Genomic DNA, 19,545 nt, shown 5'->3' on the forward strand with positions numbered 1-19,545 from the left:
TCTCTGGACAGCCTGACTGCTTTGCAGGTCCTGCAGTCCTGAAATTAGCTTGATTTTTTTTTTCAGCTGTTGTCTTACTTGTAATCATGTATCATGTAATGCTTGCAGTCCTTGTGAAGACCTTTCAGGTTTCCAGGAGGGCTCACACCTCTTTTAATGCAGCCAGACTTTGGTGCAGAACCGGGGCTGCAGGGACATGCGCATACTGCAGCTCGGCTGCTTAAATAAAGGTGACTTTGAGCTAGCTCAGTGCTCTGGTAATTGTGAGGTTGGGGAGCTCCAAAGGAAAACTGGAAGGGAGCAGGTTATATCTGGCCATGAAACCTTTCTTTTCCTAGCCATCATTTACATATTTCTGGGGCAGGGGCCTAACTAACACTTCCAGCTGATTTTATGTAAGGAATCATCAAGTAGCTGTATTAGTCTTGCTGTTTTTAAGTCTGACTTTTACCATCACAAAATAGATCAAATGCACTAACGAGTGGAGTCACCGTGTTTACAATTTGGCCAATGAGCAGCTGGGCAGGAAAGACTTTGAGAAGTCATCACGTTGGTAATGATGATTTTTCTCTGCTATTTTTGCTTTTTCACTGGGGTTATACAACAATGAACACAATTAATTTAGTGGCTGTATTCCAAATCATCTACATGTTACTCACAGGGAAGCAATACGAAATGCTCAGAAGTGTCATTGCAGTCAGTTCTCTTGGTGAGCAGTTTAAAACGGCTGTTGCATTTGGACTAGATGGAAAATCCAATTTCCCAGGCTGGGAGAATACTTTATTTTTTAAAATCAGGCATGTTTATTAAACTCATAAAAGTTAATGGAAACAACAAAAAGCCAATAGATCCGGGGAAGCAATAAGAAGGTTTCTCACCTCAGTAAAACCACCCTTTGCCTGGGATGGCGTTCTCTGGTCGTTTCTGCAGGGAGCCAGCCTCCTGGCACCAGGAGGAGGGAGTGGAGGCAGCAGCAGGACCTGTGGGTGTCCATCAGGACACAATGACCCTGGAAAACCTCTCACAAGACAAGACGTGAGCAGCTGCTCGCCCTCTGAGTCGGACATTGCAGTGACAGCACAGAGCTGAGGTGCTGAGGGGTGAGAGTGAGCTGCTCGCCCGCATTTGGATAAGCAGCCTCTCCCAGGAGATCCCGGAGCCATCTCTTAGTGAGATAGGTCTTCTGGAGCACCTTCCCGAACCTGGGCTTTCACTTGTCTGTGCTCCCAGGTGAATTTCTGCAACTTTGAAGGGAGCAGAATGAGGCCAGTGTGTCCCCCCTGGGAGGTCTGCTCTCCTGGCAAGGCAGCAAAGAGGAAGGGAGATGCAGGGATCCAGCCCCACTTCTTTAGGGCTGGATCTGCAGAAATGCTGCCTAGCATTACCTTTGCTGTAGTCCCTAGCTAAGGATAGGATTAGCTCAAATACAGAGAGCAAAGTATTAGCTTGTTTCCGAGATGGAATTGTATTTTATCCAAGCAGATGCTGTGATCCTGCTGAAGCATTGCCTTCAAGAAAGATCAGCAAGTACAATTCCCACTTATTTTTGAACCTGCGGTAGAGATAACAGCTTGCTGGCTATTTACTCCACTCTGCTTTCTTTTAAGTTTTTCTTTCTAGTAGCCTTTACTCACCACAAACTTGGCAAATGCCCCAGAAAACAAAACACGCGGATTAGCTCTCGTGTAGTATTGTCAATGGCAGCAGGAAGGCTCGAACAACCAGAGCAGAGCCTGGTTAAGTTACAGAAACAAACACTGCCGTAAAGCAGGGCTAGGGCTCTCATATTTCTCCAAAGAGCAGACATTAGTCTGAATTACAAGGAGGAAGCCCATCTTCTCTTAGGCATGTAGAGAAGACATCATTAACCATTTGGGTCATGAGAAGCTGGCGAGGGAAGAGATGTATTTTAGCATTGTGTTAGAGCTGGGGATGATTAATAGATTCCTCGGAAACAGCTGGCTGAGGTTCGGGTCGGAGCATCCTTCAAGCAAGAGGCCAGCTGTGCCCCCATTTCTCCGAGTGGCCGTGCTGGCTGCCAGGTGCCCGAGACGAGCGAGGAGCCACTGCTGGCTGCCAGGCAGGCCGGCCGCGAGCTGCCGCGGGGGCCCCAGTTGTTAGGAGAAAGCCTGGCTTTATTCCTTTTCAATTAACGTCATCACGTATAAATCTGCTGTGGGACTCCAGTGAGAAAGAAAACTGACATGCACCGCTCCAGTGCAATAAATCTTTGGGCTCTGGCTGTGGGAATGCCAAATCCGCTCGTCAGCTTGTTGTTCTTGAGCCCATCAATTGTGCAGCGCTTGGTGCTGAAGTCTAAACACCATTGTTTTGTGCAGGACCCAAGCTCTCTGGGGCAAAGGAAAAAATCCTTGAAGTGTGAAGCTTGGGTTTTGCTTTCTTGCTCATCCTTGGTTTTCTATAACCAAACACATTCCCATGATCATGTTAGGACCCTGAAATTCACACAGGGCACGTATGTGCAGAAATCCCGCTACGGGTAGCTCAGGAGACTTGTACCAACAGCAGCGATCCCCCTGATGTGGCCGTGTCACCCCAAGGACTGGCACCAGTCATGCCCCAGCACTGTGCCTCCTGGGGCAGCGCTTTTGGCAGCGACACAGGGATGCAATCAGACAGCTTCCCAGCCCAAATGATTCATTGCTACCCCGATGGCTTTGCACCAGCAGTCCTGGTTTGGGGGTGAATGCAGGTGGAAGTGACTCAGGTCTCTGCTGTTGGTGTGTTTCTGTAGGACACAGGTATTTCTGTAGGCACAGGGTACTTCTGTAGGACGTGTATTTCTGTATTTTCTGTGTGCTCGTGGCTGGGGCTCCCCATACGCCCAGGCTGTAGGTGAGAGCACTCTGAGTGCAGCCACCCATAGACCAAGGTGCAGCTCATAGTGGTGAAGTCTCTCAGCCCTGGGTTCAAAGAGATCCCCTACTCCAAAGCTTCCTGGTATTTGAGAAGTTGGACGTGATCTTCCCTTAAATAAATCAAGTTGTTTTGCCGGAGACCTCGGTGTTTTGTCCAGTTGGTGTCAGGTTTAATCCAGCACAGCAGACTGGCTGAAGCATTTGCAAAGGCCGCGCGGTTCCTAGTGATGGACCATTTGGGGCTTCTTCTAATTACAAGCTTTTTTATCATTATTCTTAAAGTAGAAGCCTGCCACCAATAATGTATGTAGTGTCTGGCGTGAGCTAACTAATGGTCCTCTGGCAGGCGGCTGCTTTGCTGCTCATGGTACTTTGTGCCTGAATATTCTAGTGGGATGGGAACTGTGTGATGTTAACTGTAAGTAATGATGGGCTACCTGTACAAGCCTATGTATACGTCCCAGAAAACTGCTCCCATCGGTACTCATTTGTTCTTTTAGTACCGTATATAGGCTGTAGTAATGCTACAATTTAGTATTAGAAAAATCAGGGGGAAATGCAAAAAAAAATTCAAAGACGTAAAATTGCATATAAATCATATTATTCCATTTTTCAGAACCACCTTTATTTCTTGAAAGGAAGGTGAGGGACTGTGAGATTTGAAACTTGCCTTCTGAGCAGTCGTTATAATTATTTATATTACATCATGACAGCAGTCCCACTCAGGGATGCTGTCTTTATGGTGGCTGTACAGTGGCATGAAGGATGATGTACTGCTGCAGGAGAGCTGTGACAATGTATTACAGTACTTGGAGAGCTCGAGAAGTGAATTGGGTTTTGGGAAGCTTGTGAAAATGCTGTAGAAGGGAAAAGACCCAGGGGAAAAATGTCTTAAAAGCAAGGGTTTTTTAGCATTTCTTTACTGGCTATTTAGAATTTTTAAAAATTTGTTGATTACTCAAAATTTCAGCCAACCCCATGGCTGAGCAAGCAACTCCAAAATGTTCAATGCAATTTGTCATTCAAAAGATGGATCTTCAACCTTTACTTCTCCATTAACTATTACAGGGAAAAAAAAATAAATAAAAGGGCAAAAAAACCCTTTAGATTCTCTCTCAAAATTTCACAGTATTTGAGCAGCTGCAGGGTAAGAGATTTGCCGAAATCATCCATTGTATCCATTGGCATTTCTGTATGAATACCAGTAGGTTTCAGCAAGGGTATTTTATATGTAAAAAGGAAAAGTTACATGATTTTTGAGTGAGGGTATAGGATTTTAACATAGAGGTTTACCTTTTGTACCTGCCTTATAATTCACACTGTTTAATTTTGTGTGTTGGTGAGACATGAAGCACACAGCATTAATGATAAAGCTCGTAGCTTCTCTGAGAGCAGGAGAGTTTCTCTGATATGCACACAGCCCATCTGCAGAGCAACTGAGTAGCACGTAGTGTTGGTTGTGTCTTCCTCGTCCCATCTATCAGGAAATGCCACCCATAGCCCTTCTTTTTCCTTTTACATGGTCCAAAGTAAACGTGATCGAACAATTCATATGGAGTGTTTGCACTCTGAACTGAATCTGCTCAGGCTTGTGATATGCAAGCGATGCAAGGTCAAGTTCATAAACTTTCTGGAACTTGCTGCTACTTTCTGCATGTATTTAGACCACTTAATCTGGAATCAGACATTAAAAGCTAAATGCTTCAGAAGCTACCACCACTAAGTAATGTATCAGAAGGCTGGATGTGTTAATGGTCTTGCTGCATTACGATAAGATTGCACCAACACAGAATTTTCCAATTTTTGTTTAATTACCCGAGTCACTTTTTAATAAATGAGGATGTTGTTTCCCTTCTTGTAAAGATGCCTATTTGCATAAAGCTCCTTTTAATTCCAGGAAACCTGTCAAACCTTCTTTCTTGCTTGAATTCTGGGTGTCACTTTTTATCACTGTCAAGATGATGGAATTTAAATTGGTGATTAAAAAAGACACCCTTAAGGATCTCATTTGCTTTTAAGAATCCTGCAAAATACAAGTGGTTCAGTTCCGACCTGCCAGTTAAAGACAAAGTTGTTACAGTTTCTGGAGATGTGAGAGACACCACTAATCAGAATAATGCATCGTCGCCCTGCATGATTTACATTTAGGTTTCCTTTGCCTTCATATGCACCCAGTGGGGTTCTTCTGAGCTGGATGCAGATTGGTTTGGGAAGGTATTTAGGTTAGCAGCAAGAGATTGGAAAGGTAGGGATTTCTAGGACAAAGCTCTGTGTCTTGTAAAGGCTTGGTTTGCTCTCTGAAGGAAGATGTCACATCCCTGGCCACTGCCACCATAGAGGTGGGTTTAGCTCCTTGGAAATGCTCTGGAACCAGGCTTGCTTTAAGGTACTCAGCAGGCACAAAAGATAGACACCATTTGGGTCACATTTTGTTTCCAGTCTTATTTTTTCATCTTTTCAGTTGCAATTTATTCTTAGCTATTGTAATAATTCCATACTTAGTAAGCACCTAGATAACCACATACATACATAAAGAAAGAAAAATAAAATATTGGTGCAATCTGGACATGCTGTGCTCTTATAGAAATAAACCATTTATACTATTTATATTACTGTGTATGACAACAGAAATTATAGATCAGGTAATTATACTGGGTGACTATGGGAAATAATAGGGTAAAGTTAACCAAACCAAACTGATGGTAGAGCATTGGCTTTAGATGGTGTGAACTGTGAACTGAAGGGAAAGGTTCGGGTTTTGCTGATGCCAGTTAGGCAAATAATATCTGTTGCCTGGTCTGCATCTAATCGTAGCTGGTGATGAGAGCCTGTGGCATGAATGCTACCTGGGATAGCAGCTTTAAGGAGGGGGGTTGGTCCAGGAATTTTAGTTCAACATCCTCCAGATTTCTGGAAAATCTCAAAAAGGCATGGTAGTTTTACATTTTCTTGTAGACATTTCACTAACAATTCTGCATGGATTTTTATTTTTATTTTTATTTTTATTTTTATTTTTATTTTTATTTTTATTTTTATTTTTATTTTTATTTTTATTTTTATTTTTATTTTTATTTTTATTTTTATTTTTATTTTTATTTTTATTTTTTTTAACCATGGGTATGATCTTTTAAAAACAGTGAAATGCATTTTGGCAATAGCTTAATGAAAACTTTCTTGTATTTGGTTGGCCCATTAGTAATTTTTAAATGGAGGTGAGCTTCAGAGGCTTGCCAAGACAGCACATTACTGATTCTTCCTCCTTGTCCTTAAATGACTGCGTCTCCAAAATGCCTGAGAGAGAAGGCTGGAGCTGTGGCGTGCCAGTAAAACCTGGCCTCTGGCAGCCAAAGGTGAAAAGCATTCTCAGAGGGTGCAGTGGTTTCACTGGTAATTCTTTGCCACTGAATGTTCTTGGCTTCATCAAAGCATCTCCAGTGCAGATTTCAACTGCAGCAACAAAAGCGTGGTCTGATGGCTCCTGAAAGCTGAAGCCTTCTGTTGACTTCATTGTGCTTTGAGTTTCTCTGGAGGAAACGTCACCTACAGCCATCCAGCCCAAACCACGGGGGGTGCAGAGCACTGGGATCCCTGGTACCCGTGTGGGAAGGCTCCATGTAGTGTGAAGGAGCTCTTCGGCAGCCCCAGCAGCTGGAGCAAACCGTTGCACCTCAGCCTCCAGTACAACACTTGCCTTACTTTGTGCTTCATGCTGAAAACCAGCATTTGATAACGGATAACAATGATCTTGTCTGCCAGCTGCAGGGAGCTGGGGAGCCTGAAACAGTGAAGCTCTTCAAAGTGGTAATGCAGGCACTCGTTAAATGCTGCTGTCAGGGTTTTGTCCTTCTTTTGGACCTTTGTCCAGAATCGCTCCCTTGTCCATTTCTTCCCAATGCGCTATTTCATTGTGATGCCTCCTGCATGAGATAGAAGTGCAATAATGTTTAATTGTTTAATCATTGATGAGATATGGCTAAATCAGACATGAATTCAGTTATGTAATTGAATATAATATTTTGAGATTGAAGTGAGAATGGAGCTGGTTGAAAGCTCAGTCTGCAGCAGACACATCTCCTCATCCTGGGCTGCTGGGAACTGGCTGGAGGAGAGATGGGGCTCCCCAGTGGCACGTCCTGACTCCTCTTACTAACACAAAGCTCAACTTTGCCTCCGTTCCTGGGAGATTTGGAGGCAGCACTGCAAGTCAAACAGGTAAACGTGGTGGTCATGGCATGTTGTTTGGACAGAAGGTTAAATAAAGCCTGGTCTCTGGAGTAAGTGGATGTGAGCTTAGCTGCAGTTGTTCGCCTTTGGGTTGTGACACTTACAGAGCAAATCAATAATGCCTGGTGCGGGATGATCCCCTAGTGCAGACACAAATAAGTAACCTGGTGGCATCTTAAATGAACAAAAGGAATCTGCATAGATCAGCATAACAATGTAGGCATAGATTTACATTAATTTAATTCATAAGAGCCTCCTGTATCCTCATCCCAATTTTTATTGGCTCTTGCATATGCTGATATTCTGGAGTTTGCTTTTCTACAAAGGAAAAATTATAAAAGACGAACCTGCAGGTATTGTCATTGTTTATAGCTTTCATACATCTTTGCAAAGCAAAACCGGTTATTAGAAAGCCTAGCTACAGAGCTACATTACCCGCAGCATGTAAGATGCTTTTCCAACCTGTGGTAAATACACAAAGCAGCCACAGCACAGCTGTTCTCTGACATTAATGAACTAACCCAAAGCTACGAGTCTGGTCACTCTAAAGTCCCATATAGGTAGTCTTGCTGATTTACAGTGGAACTTTTGAAATAATTGAGTTATTACTGAGACTTTTTTTTTTTTTTTTTCTGGAGCATTTTATTCAGCAGATTTACAACCATAAGTAACCGCAGTGAGCTGCTGCATCAGCTGGTGCAGCTCAGGACAGCTCCACTGATATCACAGAAATAGCTCCTCTAGAAGAAATGCCCCCTAGTCTGTAGGAATTCGTTCTTGCTGCAGACCTAAGTGTGAGGTAATGGTCATCATCTACACCGAAAGTCCTCTGTAGTTGGTAGCTTAGCACTGACCTAATAACAGAAATTCTTGTAGGCATCTTAATGTGTCTATATGTTGATATATTCACTTTTTCAGTTGTATGGGTAGTTTTGGTTGGATGCTAAATCCTATTTCAGGAGATAAAGAGAGAAACTGTATTACCACTTCAGCCTGTAAATATGGACCTGTTCTTCTTCTGCTAGGTAGGAACAGAGCCTAATTTTAATCTGCAAACCTATCTGGATGGAAAACCCCAAGGCTCAGAGATGTGAACTGTGATGATTTGCTGGATTAAGGTAGCACAAGAGGCTGAATTCAAGATCACTTTGTGTTATTGTGGGGGTTAAACATATGTGTAGCTCTCAAGTACAGTCGTATATAGAACATTATGAAAAAAAATGAGAATCATGTAGAAAGAACTATTAGATACATGTTATGGGGTGGGGCTAACAGGGTGGCAGTCCACCCCCGTGGTGCATAGCACTTTGAAGCATATTGTGTGTGGTGTTACAGTGAGGGCTGCAGTGGGCTGTCCCGATCAGATCACAGCAGTACTGGAGCTGTGCCTCCTCCCCATCAGTAACAATTATGAAGACCTTTGCAAATTTGAACTCACTTGTCCTTGCATCACCCCTGAAGAAATATTATATCCATTTTACAAATGGGAAGCCAAAGCGCAGAGAAACTGGATGACTGTCTCTAGCCTCATCCTCAATCAATGTGTATCAAATTAACTTAATGTTCATCCAAGTGCTCAGATTTGTCTAGAAGAAAGTGTGATCATCACCAAATAATGTCATTCACTTGTCATTATGGTCAAAATGACTAGACAGCATAAAGATGTGTTGCTGCTTGTCCTGAGAGCCAAGTCACTCAAGCTGTTTGTTCCAATGGTAAAGTTTCACCCTACAAGTGATCAGGTTGCAATCAGGTTCAGCTCCCCAGCTTTCAGCTGAGGACATCTGCTAGATCTGTTTCCCCCCATTAGGTGCAATTAACATAGTTTAATACGAGTACAATACGGCTGTCTTTTGGATGATGAATGCTATTTGCTGTAAACAGCATGCAGGCTCCCCCGTTCTTAGATCCAGGATGGCAGAAAGATAAGGAAATGCGGTCACTCCCAGAAGGTCACCCCTGGTGAATGCATGGCTGTGCCTGCTGGGACAAGGATTAGTGCGTGTCCTAATAAAGGGAATGATGAAATTAGAAGAAAAACTCATTTTCAAATCAGAGATTCTGGCTACAAAGCAATTATTCTACATGCTTATAGAAAAGTAACTCCCTACAGGCTATGATTTTTGCAGGGCTTTGGACCTCAGAGGTCTGCATGCTTCCATGGCTCTGTGCTTATAAAGAAAATATATATCAGCTAATCTCATTCTGTGACTTACAGCACATGGACCGTAGCACCACAGACACACCAAAAATACTGCACTGAGAGTGCAAATGGCTGCCTTCAACACCGACAAACTGCTTGCCTTTAGAAATGTGTGAATGGAAAGTGGTTTCCTGGTATTATCCTCCACAGACTTTCCCAAAGACATTTTGAGAAGTGGATGTCAAGACTCTTGACCATCAAGATCCAGGTATGTATTCGAGTTAGACTAGTTTGCATTTAGAGACCGACTGAAGTTTGTGGAGCTGTGTGTTATACTGTATCTTCTGGCTATAGATTTGTTACTAGGCTCTCTTTATAATCGCAGCCATGGTATTTGCGCACTATGCCAAACAGAGAATAGGCAAATTGCTTCTTTAGTAGTCAAAGTGTTTCGTTCCTCTGCAAGGGTTAGCTCTGACTAAGCCGTGTTTTGTAGTTGAGCTCATACCTGAAAAAGGGTGAGTTTAAGTGAGAAAAACAACTACAACAAAGGATTTATGAGTGTCTAAAAAACTGACACTGCATGGGGGAGAGAAAAAATTCAGCCAGAAGCTCCTAGGAAGCAGACTGAAATCGAGTCACCAGTGTCTGGGTTGCTGGATTTCTGCTGATAAAGCAGGCATTCACTTAGGCTTGCTACAACAGTCATGATCTGTTCTGGGTTGTTTCCACTACCGCATTTAAACCAGGATTATTTTTTTTTAATCTGCTTTAAGTCCTTTAAAGTATCCCATGTCATGGTTCCAAATCAGAAAATATGGAGGAGGACAAGCCCATCCTGACACATCTGTGTAGCTGAGACCAGGATAGCAAAAATCACAGATAAAGGCAAATTAAAAGATTAAAGATGGGAAAGGTGTTGTTATCCTTGAACTATAGACTATGGATGCCTTTTTTAGAGAGTATTTTAGGACTTGTTCTAGCTGAGGGCTCTGTTCATGGATTTCTGTGTGCATTGCCATTTATTCATAGAGCCATGGGCTTGATAATCCCCTTTGTTGTCATCAAGACATGCCCTACAGTAGATTTGTGATCGTACTGAAATCAGTGGAAGGCAGCCTGACTTATTCACCTCTCTCCTGATGAGTCATTTTCTTCTGACCTCTGGTAAGGCCCCCTTCTCAGTGCTACCCCACAACTGACACCTGAACTCACTGGTCAGGTTAAGTGCAGGTGCAGAAGTCTGTGCCTTCTCACCACTTGTGTTATGTTTCCCTGCAATTAGATTCTCCCCTAGGTGAACGTTGGGGAGAGAGGTCTCGGTTCACCATGTTCAGGAGGATTTTATATTCTCAGGATAAACCCTGGATATGATGAAAAGTTTGGAGAATAGCGAATGGACTGTGCAGCAATCCTCATTTGTGGAATTTGTCTTTCATTAACTTTACCACCTGAGTGTTACCTCCACTACTGAATATCTGAAGCCAAGTTCAGTGTAGTTCTCCGTCACCTGAACTCAGTTCCCTTTCTAGTCTACTGCTGGATTGTTTGCTTTTCCTCCAGTAAACAGCATAAACAGCACCGAGTAATAGTTAGTATGCACAGGCATGCAGATAGATGACTTTGCTGCTCTGGTGTAAGATGGATGAGTGGGCTGTGTTTACACTCTTGCTCTCGCTGGGTTTTAGATGGCTGTGAAACTGCAGCACACGGGGAGCATCACTCCAGTGCTTAAAGCTGTCCTCTGGGAGGCCATATGATATCGCAGCTATTTCCTGGCTCTTCAGCGGGGACTATGTAGTGCTCTGTATTTTGGACCCAAAGGACTGCTTCTGTGTGTATTCTGAGAGTATGAATGAGATTCCAATCTACAAAGTGAGTTTGAATATGCACCAAAGGAGTCGGTCTCTCCTGAGAAAAGCCCTAGTGATGAGCAGAGGGGGGAATTAACTTCACCGTCAGCCTCCTCCTGGGTAGGAGCATTTTGTACAGCTCTTCTCTGATACCAGCCTAGTATATATGACATGCATGAGGAGGCTGTGCCTCTGAGATCAGAGAGTCTTTAACTCTGGGATTCCTCATCAAGGGCAGAATAAATAAAGATCAATACTAAGATGTGAAGTACAAGATTTGGCAGCCATCATAAATACCACAAACGCTCACTAACATGGAAATGAAACCCAGTGAAACAGGGAGCAGTATATACATGTACCATCAAATAAATGAAAGGCAGTGCATTTCAACAAAGAGTGTTGATCCGATATCTGATTGTATTCATTTTGCCAAATCATGTTTCAAGAACACAAACAAAGCAAAGACAGAATAGCTGACGAATTTTCAAATGGAATAAGGAGCCCTGCAGATGTCTTGTAATTGCTATTATGTATTCAGCTTGAGTTTCTCTGCATTGAGACATATGTATAAAGATCTGAAAGGGCTGCAGTAACATCTGGATGCTGTTTTGACGGCCTAATGGGTTGGTAAATAATGTCTTTGAAAGTGAGGAATGATGCTCTGCATATCTTTTTTTTCTGTGATTCCACTCTCACAGTAGTTTCCACAGAGCGCTAAAACAAAGATACCTGATTAATGATCCATCCAGACTCTTGTAGCAGATTTGCAGTGGGGTTCTCAAGGGTAGAATTCATTAGTAAGTAATATTTGTTCTATACAGTTCCTAAACTAAAGTCTCATTGACCTGGCAGAATCATAAATCCTGAGCAGGAGTACTGCCACACTTCAAAGAGATTTTGTAGCCTTGATGATGCTTCACTAGCTACAAGGCAGATTTTCAAAGCTAGAAAAACCTGAGAAGCAAATAAGTGGAAGCATTCACTTTATGTAAAGCTAATGAGAAGATGACAAGATCATCCATCATTAGCCCAGTGTGTGGAAATACACAGTGGGAATTCTGATGTGTACCTATCCTGACTTCCATGGCAGTGCTCAAGTGGTGTAAGCCAGTAATTTCGGTATAAACCAGTCTTTTCAGCTGGAGTTGTACCAGTTTACAGCAGATGAGAGCTGGGTCCTATACTTCTGCAGACTGTAAAGGTCAGATCTTGCATGTAGAAATATAAAATATGGAGCACTACTGTGATGCACTGAGCGATCTTCAGCCCTTAATCTACTTAATCAAACAGAAATAATAGAAGTTTTGGCTAATTCTAACACCTTCACTGTTCCTTTCTTGGGGAAAGTGTTGACTTTCTCAGAGATTCCTGTACTAGTGAATTTTTGCCAATATGACAAAAGGGGAGAACAAATGACTGTGAGTTTGTTATTTGCATATATTTTCCTATCATACAACATGAAGTTAATCCCAGCTATTCATATAAAGGTATATTCTCATCCTCAAATACTTCACTGCTTCATTTTATTAGCATTCTGCTGAGACACATTTCCTATGTAATCCAGGACTGCTTTATAGTTACTGACAGTGAAAGGGCTTTTTTTTTTTTTTTTAATAGATACAAGAACCATAATCTATTTAGAAAGCAGTGAGTTAAATTGAGTCTTGAATAAAGGAAACTCCACAGGCTCCAGTTAATTTCATTCCATATATATTTTCTTCTATTCATTATACCACTGCAATACAAAGGGTAGTGTTCCTTTCTCTTAGCTATAAGATAGACTTTGACTGATATAATTATTCCCTGTACTACCTCAAACTCCTACTGAGAGCCAAGAATCACAGTTGAGATTCTCCAAATGGAGCTTTGAAGAGATTTTTTTTCACACACAATTTTTACTTATGCTCCTCAAAGGTTCCGATGGCGTGGCAAAAGGAAGAGCAACTCTTTCAGGTACTGCAAAGTGTAAGCATAGCCAGTACAGTGAACATTAAACTTCTTTGGTCTATGGAGAGAGCTGTGCCTGTAGTATTCAGAGGGAGCTTTGGCCTCATACAAGGCAGATCTACAAAAATCTTCCTAACTGATAGAGCTGTGAGTGAACTATTAAAGGGACAGGGGGCAGAGAGGTGGTGGAAACCTTCCCAGAATGAAGGAACAGGCTGCTTTTGAACCAGAGAGTGCCACATGGCATGCTTTTACCAATTCATACATATCCTATCCTAAAGGAGGTATCGAAATATTTCTAAACATGAGTATTGAGGCTGCGTATTCTGATTCAAATGCAGAAGCAAATACAATCAGTGGAAACTCAAGGCATACATCATTAGGGAGCCAATCAGGTAGATTTTATGCAAACACAATTAGGGCTTGCATGACTCAGTAGTTGGTGCTCTTGCTATCTCCTTCCCACATTTATTCAGAACCCACTTTTAGTGCAGCTGAGCATATACCGGATACTCAGGCATGCAAACATTGACTTTGTTTGTATAAAGTCACTTTTTGGCAAATTAGCTTCATAAGCTCTGATTATGCATTGGTAGTGTTGATATGTACAGTCAGACTCAACCTAAAATACAGAAACAGACAGTGCATCTTGAATTGAAAGATTGCTGAGAGAGATGACATTGTTATAGGTGAGCATGGGGATGTTTCATTTAGAAGCCTTAGATCTTGCTGAAGTTATAACACACTGATGTAACCCTCTGAAACTGCTAGTAATGAATGATTTCTAGGATCAGTTTCAGGACTACAGCCTGTTAGTGAAAGAGGAACTCACTTGGCATGTATCCTTGCAGCAGTTAAGAGCTGAGACTTTCTGGAAAGGCAAACGGAAAGTTTTCTCCAAGTTGTCTTCAGATATAATACATACATAAAGTACCTGACTTTAAGGTTTGGTAAGTGGCTCTAGGTTTAAGAGCAGGCTGAGGCTTGAGCTATATGGCAGGGAAGCACTGGGGTATAGCTAGACAAACATTCCCTCCTTTGAGATATCTATATAATAACTGTAGCAGTACTGGATATCCAGGAGCATTTTGGAGCAAGGATCATAGCAGTCTCAGCAAGGTTTCTCTGGGTTAACACAACCCTTGCTGAATTATAAAAATGTGCTTAAAGCTGAAGATGTTACAGGAGGAGTCAACAGATCAGGATGCAGGATCTGCATGTTCTTGTGAAGTATCTTGCAAACTGTTTCACAGGGCATAGGTGAGACTGCCTGAAGCCTGGTGTAACCTCTCGTTGGGCTGGTAACGAGGGTGCTTTTGCTGCTCTGAGCACAAAGGTTTTAAACCTTCAAGTGGGAACTTTCAGCGAGGGATGATGTAAATATACTGCACTAGATATAAATTAGGTTTTAAGACTATAAAATATTCTACCCTTATTTAACTTATGCTTTGAAATATGGTTTTCCCTGTGTGGTAAAACTGTGTGTATCTAGTGAGCATTCATTGAAACTCAGTTAACTTTTGCATTTATTTTTTTCCAGTGTATCATTGGTATAGTGTGATATTATTTCTACAAAGTGTGCTTGGGCTTAGTGTTTCTCCATTTCCAAGCTCAGTTTTATGTTCAATAGCAGGGAAACTGCATCAAATGTATTTACAACCCATATAATGAGAGTCTTAAAATTGTAATGATTCAAGAAGCTAAGTGACATAATATGTGATGAACAAACGAATGCAGCTAGAATGGTTAAACTCTAGAGCACTAGGTATTCATAGAGAGACACAGGGATCATGTTTGAGGTAAAGCGTTCATTTTTGCTGACATTTAGATGGCAAGATGAGAAGCAATGATAAGATAACAAAAAGGACTTTTTACAGTTTGTTTCTCTAACCCGAGATTAAGGTCAAAGAGATCTTGGCTTCTTGGCAGTGACAATGGTGAGACCAGGTGAAATATCTTTCTAACACTGCCAAAATTAGTGCTGGCTACAGCAGGTAAGGTGTGCAGTGAAGGGAGAGATGAGCAGTACACACTGGGTCAATTCCAAACAGGGCATGAGGATGTGTCCCAGGCAGTAGTAGCTGTGTCCCACAAGCTGGACGTAGTGTCAAGACTACAGCAGCGTTTACTGCAAACTACAGACTTAGCAGACGGAGACAGTAAGCTGGAGCACTTTGGTCACGTGTAAAGTCATTATGAGCTGCCAGTGTGTCCAGCCTAGGACAGCTGGCATGATTCTCAGTTGCATCAATTAAAATATTTTTGGTGATAATGGGAAGAGTTTGTACCGTAGTGTAGGATATTGGCAAGGTATCGTTAGGAATAATCAAAAATACAGTAAAAGCTACAAACAAGATCAAGCTTAAAAACATCAATGTTTTAAATAAACGAAGGAAGTGTCAAGTCTGTTGGGCACTCATACATCAAGGACAAGGTCGGTTCGTAGCCAGTGGGGCTCTGTCCAAACCACACTTCTCATTTATTATAGAACATTTCTCAGATTCAGTGAATTAGCCTCTAATTAGAGGTCACCGTTCTATAAACTAAACATACTTAGGAAAAAAAATGGCAACTTACACCAAGTCATCTTGAAAAGACAAACTTGGGGGAAAAATAAATGTTTTCCTATGTGCAGGAAATATTACAACAATTTATCTTTTCATGTCATGGTGAACCTCTCAGAAGGATGTAAAGCAAGGAAAAATAATGGGGATGCCAGATATTAAGTTTAGAATTGTAGCACTTCATTTATTAGATGACAGAAATCAAAATGTTCCAAAATGTCTATTTTGTCTGGAGGCAAATGACTTAAAACAATCTCTGTAATGGTTTATTGCACTGGTAAACACTTTGGGAAGCTTTGTATGGAGAGTTTTATACGGAAATTAGTTAAATTAAATTTTGCATAAAGAACTCATCATTTAATGACTCTCTGGAGAGCCTACACACTGTGGAATTTTAATAAATATGAAAAATAGATTTTTAAAATTCTACTTAGCAATCAGGGCCTGATTATTACCTTGCTGCCAAGAAAAAGCTGTGAAAATGGGAGACGTGCCTTTTCAAGAAAACAGAATAGGCTGTAGAATCCACTTTTACTAGGCGTATATTACCAGGGAGTAACAAAGGATGACTGCGCCTGTACAGCACTTCCACAGATCTCTTACTGTTTATGTAAGACATCTGCATGCACTGTTCATGCCTGTCAGTTTAGGATTGTTTATAACCACTTGTCTGCATCTTTAAGAGCACAAAGCTGCATTGTCAAATTATGGATTTGCTTGCATATGGAAATTTGTTTGCATGGGAAATCTCCGGTTTTGCATGTATGTATGCCAATGCACATGGATGTGAGTAGCAGGTATTTTAAGTAAAGTTTTTAGACACTTCATCTATCAGGTCAAAATGAAGCAATGTGGTCACAAGATCTCACATCCTGAACAACACAAGCTGTAAAACCTCATTTACTAGGCAGGGAAATATTTTTCTGTGCTGCTTAAGAGAGCTCAGTTTGCATGTTGTGCGTTCCTAATGGTACAGTTGCAAAGGCACAGATCGGGCCAAAGGGCTTGACCTGCAGCACGTCCCCACTCCTTTGAGCACCAGGACCATTAACAGCCTTGAGTCAAGAAAATACTAGAGCCAAATTCTAGTTCTCAGGCCTGATAATCAGCTGGAACAGATGTAGTGAAAATAGTATTAGAAAATCATTTTAAATCAAGAGTTATGAAAGAAAACTATTTACATGCAATTGTATGAATGCTTACAGTAAAAAGATGAGGATAAGGAGAAGCCAACCCAAACTATTGGAATGGTATAATATCCAATTACCGCACTTCAGGGCAATGGCATCATGCACATTATTTAAACAGAGTAAAGGCATTAAGCTGTATTCAGAGCTGTAATGGCAGCCTCCCAGTTTCAAACATATTGGGCCCTGTCTTCCGCAAGTGTAAATCAGCCTTGCTGTGGTGTTGTCAATGGGACTGCACTCATTTGCGGCTGCCAAGGATCTGTCTCATTAGGTTCATCTGACACGCCGTGCTGGAAACCCGTGCCTTTTGCAAGCTCTACAGTTTTTGCTGCCAAAAACTTTTCAACCTTGAGAGAGAGAAAGAAATGTGTGACAAAACAATTGCACTTTGGGATAAAGCTTCTCAAAAAAAATCTGGTTTTCTCTGTCCGGTTGCCAAATGCTTCCTCTCATGTAAGCAATTGAAAAGTCTCATTTGAACAACTTCTCATGAATAGCATAACTGTTGCAAAGAATGTATAGCCTGAGAGCCCATCTTAAGTATTTAAAACAATCTTTGCTCAGGCCCAAGGGAATAGCTGCCGACCTCTCACAGGCTAATCCTGGCCAAACATGAGGTTGTCAATAAGTCCAGCAGCCACTTGGAAAATGAACTTCTCTCCTTTCTCTTCCTGCAAACATCCTCCACACCTGAACTCTCAAACAAGCTACAAGGCTGGTCACCTGCTCATTCCCTTTCTGTGGGCAGTCACTGGGCATTTGTAAGAACAAAGAGTCACTAAGAGTTTTATAAGTAACAAAGTAGTGATATTTATTCATAATGGAACAGAAATGTGCCTGAGAAGTAGTGCTATCCTCATTTAATGATCAAGATTTGAAGTTATCAGACAAAGATCTGGCAGGAACCATGGGGTAAGTTCAGAGTAACACTTTGTTTTCATCTCCTCAGGAAACCATGTTCTTCTGTTACCTCCAGCCTAACTCAGCCAGCCATCATGACGATGAAATAATCAGAGGCAAATGCAGGAGGACAACTTGCTTGGGCAAGGAGCTCTGCTAGAAGCTAGAGTCACTGAAAAATAAGAAGGGAAATACAAGATAAGAGCAGGTATAATATAGGTATAATACAGTCCAGGAGTAACAAATATGTTATTGAAGAGTAATGCCTCATGCACTTTGGAAGAAAGAGGTAAATAAAAACATATTATCCCAATGGTGGCATCTCATTTAGTAAAAGAAAAAAGTCAGTTGGTGCTCCTCTGTGCTCCTGGGACAAGCCTGGGGAGATGTCCCCCAGAGGGAGTGGTGTGGGTGCAGCAGAGCACCCACACGATCTCCTGATCGTGAGGAGAGTGGGCATTGATAGGACTCAGTGCTCTGCAAAAAACAGTGTCTGTGGAAATAAAACATACTGCTCAAAATTTAGAACGGAAGATAGTTGATATTTTACCTTGCCTCTTATAACTGCAGTAAAAAGTACATTTCAACTATTTTTATCATCTGCCATACAGGATTTTTATGCACTAAAGGCTCTGTTATTGTAACATTTATATAGCTGGAGAAGTCCTAATTTATCCCTATTGATTTTAACTTGCTTTTACACGTGGGCAGGCAGCTTCAAATATCAATATTTTTACATTATGACAGATCTGCTGCAAATGGATTGTTTTACCTATCAATCCTTTACTTTTGAGTAGCAACAAAATATGATGCAGAAAGGAAGGGCGGTCAGCATAAAACCTTCCCCACCTTACTTGAGATTGTTTCCAGTAAGCCTCATTGAACATACATGATATGTGCCTCTGGGTTTGTCTTTAAGGCCTCACTCAAAACAATGGCGTTGTGGGACATCTTGTACGTCAAATGGGGTAATTTAACAATAACTCTAGGGAGAACCTTTCCAAGTGTATTAAATTTTAAAAGTATATATGATTGCTGGCATCCTTGTTTTACAAGCAGAGAACAAAAAGGACTGGCAAGGTGCTAGGGAGGCCACATAGCAGATCAGTGAATTTTCTCCAAGTGGGTGTGCAGCTTCTGCCTCCAGCACCGTTTACTGGAGCACATCCAAGTGGGAAAGAAACTGTCTGCCTGCACAGGACCAGAATTCCTCCCTCCAGACTGTGCTCTTGCATAGGACACTTGCAGACAGTCTCTACAAGTTCTGCTTCGTTGCTTCCCTGAAAGCTGTGGGATTTTGCCATTGACTTCAACTGCTGCAATGACAGCTCCAAAATATTTTTAAATTATATGTATATATATATTTAAATAGGCTGCTTTCACCAAAACTTCCCTTAGGCAACATTAACTTTTGTGACCAGCACTTAGCAGGTCATCTGGGGTCCCACTGACGTTGGCAGGGATTAAGCAGGTCTTAATTTTAATAACGAGAAGCTGTCAGACAATTTCTCATGCTGTTTATTCACGAATGTAAATTCTTTTAACAGCCATTTCGGGCTCTGAAGGACACCTGTTGTTGTTTAATTTCTTCCAGCAAATGCATTTATTATGATTATGCAGCGCTCAGAGGCAGGAGCACCTCCCTGCCCTTTGCAGGCAGCCCAGGAGGACAGGACCTCAGGTAAATGCAGTTATATCTGCCCAGGAGGCACGTGTCTCAGAGTGCTGTGTGCCTGTCCCCTCAGGACAGGTTCTCTGGCCACTTTAGGGAGAAGTAGCCATGATCACTGACTTCAGCTGAAAATTGGCCTTTAGCTCACAGCGTTCCTTGGATGATTTCTGCTG

At 41.8% G+C, this 19,545-nt stretch overlaps 1 long non-coding RNA gene across 1 annotated transcript in view; it reads left to right on the forward strand.

Moving 5' to 3' along the window:
* Positions 1–17,991, forward strand: part of LOC113845226 (uncharacterized) — a 37,796-nt gene extending 19,805 nt beyond the window's left edge. Inside the window, exons 3-4 of the long non-coding RNA XR_011803703.1 lie at positions 9,322–9,514; positions 17,750–17,991. This is a non-coding gene — a long non-coding RNA (uncharacterized lncRNA). The remainder of the gene's footprint in view (positions 1–9,321; positions 9,515–17,749) is intronic.
* The last annotated feature ends 1,554 nt before the right edge of the window (positions 17,992–19,545 follow it).

Source organism: Anas platyrhynchos, chromosome 15 (genome assembly GCF_047663525.1).
Source record: "Anas platyrhynchos isolate ZD024472 breed Pekin duck chromosome 15, IASCAAS_PekinDuck_T2T, whole genome shotgun sequence".
Lineage (NCBI taxonomy): Eukaryota > Metazoa > Chordata > Aves > Anseriformes > Anatidae > Anas > Anas platyrhynchos.